The following is an 8,188-nucleotide window of genomic DNA, read 5'->3' as shown; positions in this document are numbered from 1 at the left end:
AATAGATGTATCAAGTATCAAGAAAATCAAACTAAAATCACAAGTTCATGCGAATATTATTGTTACATTTTCTTGACGATTTTCACAGGAGGACGAGAGTGTCAGTCGTCACGAATCGCAATGGATGGGGGCGTCCCTATGGTGATATCAATGCACCTCCTCAGCATTCCCACTCAAGACAACGAGAAGCCTAGGATGACACACTGAAGTTAGTGATGACAAGAGCCAACACATGATGTTACATATGGTCTTCCTCAATGCATATCATCCTCCGTGAGGTTCCTGAACATGTTGCATTGACACGAAGTGTCTGGTGGCTTGAACTGTACAACCACAATTATGTAGGTGACCAGTGTTCCTACAATCTGAAAGTGGACGAACTGGCTGTTATGATATCGTGTCTTCTTCATAAATATATTAAAGTACACATGCATGCTATCAATTTGTGAACAATCTATGCCTCTTATAAGGATCATAGAGAAGTGTTCACATGCAGTCTTCTGATTTATGGTTCGTTACAACCGGAATAAGAGAAGTATGTGAACGATAAAGGACAGTAATGGAAAACAATAGCAATAACCATAATACATCATATATACATATAACACAGATAATGTCATTTGCATGTAGCCCAGTGGTTAAAGCGTTCGCTCGTCACGCCGAAAACTCGGGTTCGATTCCCGACATGGGTACAATGTGTGAAGCCCATTTCTGGTGTCCCCCGCCGTGATATTGCTGGAATGTTGCTAAAAGCGGCTTTAAGCCATACTCACTCACTGACTCGCTCACATTGGGATTCTACATGCTACTCTGTATATTTATATGACTGAGTTTTCCTCGTTTTTTCCATGTCATGCAATAGATATTATGACTCACCCCAAGGAGTGTTGGCATTGTGATGGTGAAGAGGCCATGAATGTTGTAGCCGATACTGTCTCCCGTCAGTCTTGACACAAACAGGTTCATCTAAAGTACAAAAGCAATTTAAGACTTCAAATGAGCCTATTACCATGCACACCATGACAGGCATGACAGTATATGGTGGGCAACAAGGCAGCATAATCTGTCAGTGAAATAAATGCTGAGTGACGATAACGATAACGATATCGCGGTTTTCAATCACCTGCTCTTTATGTGCCACTTTTAAATAGGTTCCCATTAACCCAAAGTATGCAAAGAGGTGATCAAATGGTGTGTGGCAAGACTCAGTGACTTGGTTGGTTGCACGTCATGACATTCACTTTGATGATCACCATGACCCTTTACAATCTTCAAATTGGCTGATATTTGAAAGTCTCGAAATGTAATTTACAACTTTTAAATATTTGGGTCTGAGGGAGGAAAATAACATTCAACTAATCTAACGTTAAATAGGCTTTGGCAAAATGCAAGAATTGTGCCTTTCCTTTGGGAACTAACAGAAGCAAAAAATGTATCACCAAGTCATTGGTATGGCGTCTCTAACCCTCTAGAAATTCCTGTCTGATCTTAATGTGGCATGTTACTTTCAACAAACATGGTATTCCTCACTGCTTCACCAACCAAGAATGACATGCAAACTGTTGCGATGTAGGTCACTAAACGGTACAAAATTTTGAATTACACCAATATATACTACTCAAAATTTGATAAGGATCACTAGGTGATATGTGTGTAAGTTACCACAAACATAACAAAAGACATGACTCTGACTCAGAAACGTGTTTAATCATGTTATGAATGAAAATTCATGAACGGCATGAACTTGTATCAATATGGAATATTTGAAATCTGCAAACACCAAAAGGCATTTCATTAAAAAATGTTAACAGCAAACAAGAGAAATAATTACACAGTTATGAGGGATAGTCCATCATTACACTTAGTCGATGAAGTGTCAATATCGAGTATGACCTCCCCTTGCATCAATGACGGCCTGACAACGTCGAGATATGCTGTCAATAAGCACCCGGATGTTCCCAATGGGAAGGTTGTTCCACTCTTCCACGAGGGCATGTCCGAGCTCTGCCAAAGTCGTGGGTTGTGCTCTACGGCGTGAAAGGGCAACCTGCAGCATGTTCCAGACATGCTCAATCGGGTTCAAGTCCGGCGAGCTCGCTGGCCAATCCATGCGGACAATTGTCTCCTGCTCAAGGTACTGCTCAACCACCCTGGCGCGATGAGGACGGGCGTTATCATCCATCAGGATGAACTCAGGGCCAACAGCACCAGCGTAGGGTCTGACGTACACATCGAGGATCTCATCCCGGTACCTCACCCCCGTCATTGTTCCTCTCTCCAGGACATGAAGATCTGTCCTTCCATCTCTGTTGATTCCACCCCAGACCATGATGGAACCACCACCATAACGGTCATGTTCACTGATGTTGGCATCATGGAAACGTTCACGTTGTCGTCGCCACATCCGCTGCCTCCTGTCTGTAAAGTCCAAACAATACCTGGACTCATCGGTGAACAGAACTGGAACCCAATCGTTCCGTGTCCAAGTGACATGATCTTCAGCCCATTCCAATCGCTCCCGCCGGTGTCGAACAGTCAGGGGGATTCGGACACATGCCCTTCTCGAGTAGAGACCTGCATTGTGAAGACGATTCCGTATCGTCTGAGTGGACACATTCACCCCCGAGGCGTTCAGGAGGTCGTTACGTAGGCTGGCTGCTGTCCAGAGGGGATGACGTCGTGCCTGAAGAGCCACAAAATGATCTTGGCGTTGGGTTGTCGACCTCTGACGACCACCCCCATGTCGGTGTGCTGCTGTACCAAAATTCTGCTGTCGGGACCAGGCCCTGCTTACAACGCTCTGGCTGACGTTTAGTGCATTGGCAACGTCACGTTGTGAATAGCCAGCATCAAGCATTCCAATACATCTGCCCAGTTGTTCTGTCGTCAGGCGACGCCTTACACGTTGAGGGGGCATTGCGTAGATAAACGTAGTGTAAACACTCAATTGAGTTTAAAGTTTCAGAATGAATCAGACACCGTTGCCTGATTGGAAATCGTGCAATGGTACCAAAAGCATGAACTGTGATGTGAAACGCATTTCCCATGGCATGAAATGCACGTGCAAGTGTGTTGGAGACGTTTTTTATTTCACTTGAACACAATATTGCCAGTTATGCAGTTATTTTGTTTTTTTATTAAGAAAAACATCTATGATCCTTATCAAATTTTGAGTAGTATATATTTGCTTGTATATAAAACACTATAAAACGATTTAAACAATACAGCAAAGGTTTGAGAAAAAAACGTCGAAAGATCATAAAATTAGCGCTTCTTCAGTGAAGTGTGACATACTATTTATTGTGTGAGAAGGCAAACACGTCACAATAATGATGTGATTTAAAACTACACATGGAAGGATTCACTTCATTTTCTTTATGGTGCAACTTAATAATCTACACTTTTGATGCTTCTCATAACCTATACATAGAGAGGGAGTTGGTTTTAACGCCGCTTTTGACATAATTCCAGTTATATCATGATGTGTCAGCTTAATGTGGGAGAAGAGCCAGAAGTGATGCACGTCTCAGACGCTTACCACTTCATTGAAACCCACGAGCACGGGTATGGGGCTGATAAATCTAGAAACATAATCTGGGCGAACCGGGATTCGAACTCACAATCATAGGTTTCTGGCGTGCCTAAGGGACGCAACTCTGCACAACGAATCGCGGCGCCTTGGACGACTGGGCCACCCGTGCCCCCACCTATACATAAAAATGTCTATCAACTGAAACTGCTTAAAATATCAGACCTATTATTAAAGTATTTAATTCACCAAAGGATCTGTGCTTAATTTCGTCATGGAAGAATTACATGAAGAATACAATCGCACTTATTTTCAATGTAGGGTTATGCTACCATTAAACATTAAAACCTCACCTTACACGTTTGATTCTAAAGTTTATTTAGTTCTGGCACAAACAATCCAGTGATTTTTATTATAAGCAGGCAAGGTACAATGGCATGCAGTCAACCAAGTCACCTATCCTCCCCGATCGCTCCAACTGAGGTCGATCCGTGGAAAAAAAGGTCTTCAACAACCCATGCTTGTTGTAAAAGGCGACTATGCCTGCCGTAAGAGGCGACTAACGGGATCGGGTGGTCAGGCTCGCTGACTTGGTTGATGCATGTGATCGATCCAAATTGCGTGGATCGATGCTCGTGATATTAATCATTGGATTGTCTGGTCCAGAATATTTACAGACCGCCGTCATATAGCTGGAATATTGCTGAGTGAACAACAAACCAACCAACCAACTAACTGAGGTCTTGCGACCAGCATAGGTTGCAGGTGACATACTGTAATTAATCTACTCTTCGTTAATAACCTACAACTTCGACCTGATTCATCCCGATGCACTTCAGGCATTCATAAAATGTGAAACTTTACTGGCGTATGACCATGATGACACAATCAACCATTATTGTTTTAAAATGCTCTTAAGGAAAGTGTTCATAGTGCCAAACTGAGAACTGGGTGGTATTATATTCTCCCTTGTCTCTTGTCTTGTCTTGTCTTGTCTTGGATAAACTTGGAACTAAACAAAGCATCTTAACCCTCAACTCAGAAATTTATATACAGACAATCTTGACAACAGTTGCGAAATAAATAATGTTCTGCTCATAACATATTCAATTCCTACAATGACCACATGGTTTATTGGACGATGACCGGCATTGGTGCTCTACGCGGTGTCAGCTATGCAGTGTGGGTGTTACGGCCGGGGTATCATTTTACATGATTTTGTCTAGGCATAATAAAGTGTAAAGGTAGTTTCACAAATACCTTCTTGAGCCCTTTGCCAGAGAAATGTTCTTTGTCAAGCCTCCACACGTACTGTAGATGCCCATGAGCCTGCAACGAAAACCATAACGTTGTATTGTACACTCACATGTACTCCTTGTTGTATTACTTAGTCCTGCTACCATCCACTGATTGTGCGTTCGAAATTCAAGTTGGTTCTTATGAAGACTTCACCGTACCATAACAAACCATACCAATACTCATGGATCTCAACAAAAACGGAAACGTCTAAGACCTGCATCATTCTCACATTAAGCTGACACACAATGAAAGAATACTCAAAGCGGCAATAACACATTGATTAACTCACTCACGATTTCTGATATGATAATCATTACCCACATGTATATCCTAAGATAAAACAGAGTATAAAATATGGACAAAATCCTTACCTTTGAACTGACCAGTGCATTACCGAGCAGTACGAGACCAAAACTCAGGACAATCCACGTACATCCTATACTGTAAGCAATCACTTCTACAGAATTAACTGGACTGGATAGAATGGAATACACCATTGTACAAATAATAGGCAAAGTAAAAAACAAACATGTGAATATAAAGTGTTGCACATAGTTGTTGATATCCTCAAGCACTTCAGTTACATGGCCATGATGAATTACCAAGGTGTTGAACCTGGCTTCAGTGTCTTCACACTGACTATTTGCAAGTTCCTGGAATTGTGTTTCAACACGGTTAAATTCTTGCCACAAAAACAGCGAAAGAAAATGAACAACAATATAACTGCTTTGCCACTGAATCTCTAAACATGTGTATCCAATGGACGTGATAACTAATCCAACTGATTTCCAAGGTTCCATAAAGGTATTGGTAGGAAAGATATCGTTCCGAACTTCAGGAGAGCCCATCGTCATAAAGTATTTTAGTGGACTTAATACTACCGCGAATAAAGGAACGACAATCACAATTGCTCTCAACTTTCTCATCCACTTCTTGAATCCATCGTACCGTTCCTCATACTTGCAAATACGAACATGCAACAGTTGGAATGCTTTTGACAGAAAGATACTGTAGACGAAATCTATTAACATGACAGTACAGAACGACATAAGGCGTGCAACAGGTTTAGAGTCAGTTGCAAAGTTGTAGGTAGCAATGAAGAAGAAGACAACACTTGTCATTAAAACTATTTGAACAAATATGATATTCACAAGTTTAAGTCTGTCCCACTTTGTCATTTTCTCTCCAGGGCTCAGGCGACGAAAGATTCCTCCGAGACAGGAAGCGATACTCAAATATTTAAAGAATGAAGCTGAAACGGGGGACAGCTCGACTTGACTTGGGTTGGTATCTCACCCGTTAAGTGTTCTACTTTTGAGAACATTTTATTTAATAAGTAAGAATAAGTTGATTCCAAATACTTATGTGCCAATTATCACAAAATCAATGTACCACATGTATCCATATTCCCTGACTATCACATCATGAGGAGACATCAAGAATAGGCCTCTTAAAGTTTGTAATGTACACGTTTCCAATTGTCTGTTCTAAAGTCTGATCTGCTTTATTTCATAACGTGTACAAGAACAAATAATATTCCAGTGCAAAATGTGTCTCTGAACAAGATAATCTGTCAGTCGTCATCTTCTTTTACGTGCGCTTACGCGAACAGAACACTACCAAAGACATTGCTCCTGCACAGTGTATAGGGGCACTTTCCTCTGCACCCAAACAATTGTCTCTTTATGTCTGTCCTGATAACGGTGCAGCAGGTGCAAATATGCACTTCGAATTCATGGCGTGCGTTAGTTCTCTTCAATCGCAGTAACATAATACATCAATACATTCATCCGTAATGGACACTTGATGTTCCATCATGTGATGTATTTCACCCAAATGGAATGCATTAGGGCTGCCTAATTTATTGCATGACTTAATAGCAATTTAAACACAACACTAATTGGTTTAGCAACTGGAAATGGGTCTTGTGGACATTCCCCAACATAGTCAATTTTAAGCAATGTTATTGAGTTTATTATCTACGTTTAATAAATACTGTGTTTGCTTCGTGTTGGTTCAACAGTTCTGGTTTCAGAGACAAATGATCATGTAATTGATGACATTACCGAACGTATCTCGTTATTCCTCGCCGGTTGGTTGGTTAGTTGGTTGGTTGGTAGGTTAACGCCGCACTCAGCAATATTCCAGCTATATGACGGCGGTCTGTAAATAATCGAGTCTGGACCAGACAATCCAGTGATTAATATCATGAGCATCGAGCCACGCAATTGGGATAGATGATATGCATCAACCAAGTCAGCGAGCCTGACCACCCGATCCCATTAGTTGCCTTTTACGACAAGCATGGGTTGCTGAAGACCTATTCTACCCCGGGTCTTTCCCCCGCCGAACGAAGTTTTGCTTTATCTGTTACCTGCGATTGTATGTATCTCTTTCAACTGTGCCCATGCACAATGTACGCAATATAAATGAGAGCTCAATTAAATTAGGCTCATCATCAGCTCAGGGCCTCTCCACGCAGCCCAGACAGCGAATGAGACTTTTCACTGGAAGCGCTGCCTAGTCAAACCCATCAAGAACTTTTCGGTGAATGTGAACACCGGAACCTTCTGCATTACGCAGATCGTCAGAAAGGTTGGATTCCTGGTAGCAAAACCGGATATGGTCCTCTGTGTCAAAACGAAGACGGTAATAAAAGGATCGAGCCATGCCATCTTGTCCTTAAGATTATGTGTTTGTGCCAAAGCTTGGTATCCAATGACAATGTGTTGGACAGACTCATTAAATTCATTACATAATCTACATTTCATATTCACATTTAATGCAAAATCACACATTGGCGGTTTCGAGTTGGAAGTGACTGGTCCTGAGCAGCAAGCAGAAAGCCCTCTGTTTCACTTTTCAGGCCAGACGACTTCATCTAAGCAAAGGACTCTGCAGAGTTGCTGATCATCTCAACATTCCGCACGTAAACTCGATGCAGTGGTCGTTCATCAGTACAGAAACATCAACAAAATCAACACCGACATTGAGATTATGTCGCACATCCGTGGCTCGTTTTAGAAAACTGTGGAATGCCTTGCTTTCATCATGAGTCTTGACATGCTTCACAAGAGGATCATCAGACAAATAAATGTGTGAAAGAGTCACAAAACAATACTATCATGAAGGGCCTCCACATCAATCAAACCACGCCCTCCCATCATAATTAATTGGTAAATATATGCGATTGCGGGAAGAGCGAGGGTGGTGGGATCTATTGTCAGCCATGATTCTCCGTGCGAGGGTATCAATACCCTGAATTTCTTGTTTCGTCCAATCAACAACACCAAAAGAATACGAAAGGACGGGCACAGCATAAGTATTTGTGGCTTTCAGCGAGCGCTCTGAGCTCCAGAT

General features: G+C 41.8%; 1 pseudogene; it reads right to left on the bottom strand.

Annotated features, from left to right (window-relative positions):
* Positions 1-254: 254 nt before the first annotated feature.
* Positions 255-6,152, bottom strand: LOC139454962 (uncharacterized; annotated as a pseudogene).
* Positions 6,153-8,188: the final 2,036 nt, after the last annotated feature.

The sequence above is a fragment of the Haliotis cracherodii genome, unplaced genomic scaffold (genome assembly GCF_022045235.1).
Source record: "Haliotis cracherodii isolate W230 unplaced genomic scaffold, xgHalCrac1.p SCAF_11, whole genome shotgun sequence".
NCBI classification, from domain to species: Eukaryota; Metazoa; Mollusca; class Gastropoda; order Lepetellida; family Haliotidae; genus Haliotis; species Haliotis cracherodii.
The sequence above is the reverse complement of the archived record's forward strand: the minus strand, read 5'-3'. Positions and strand labels throughout refer to the sequence as shown.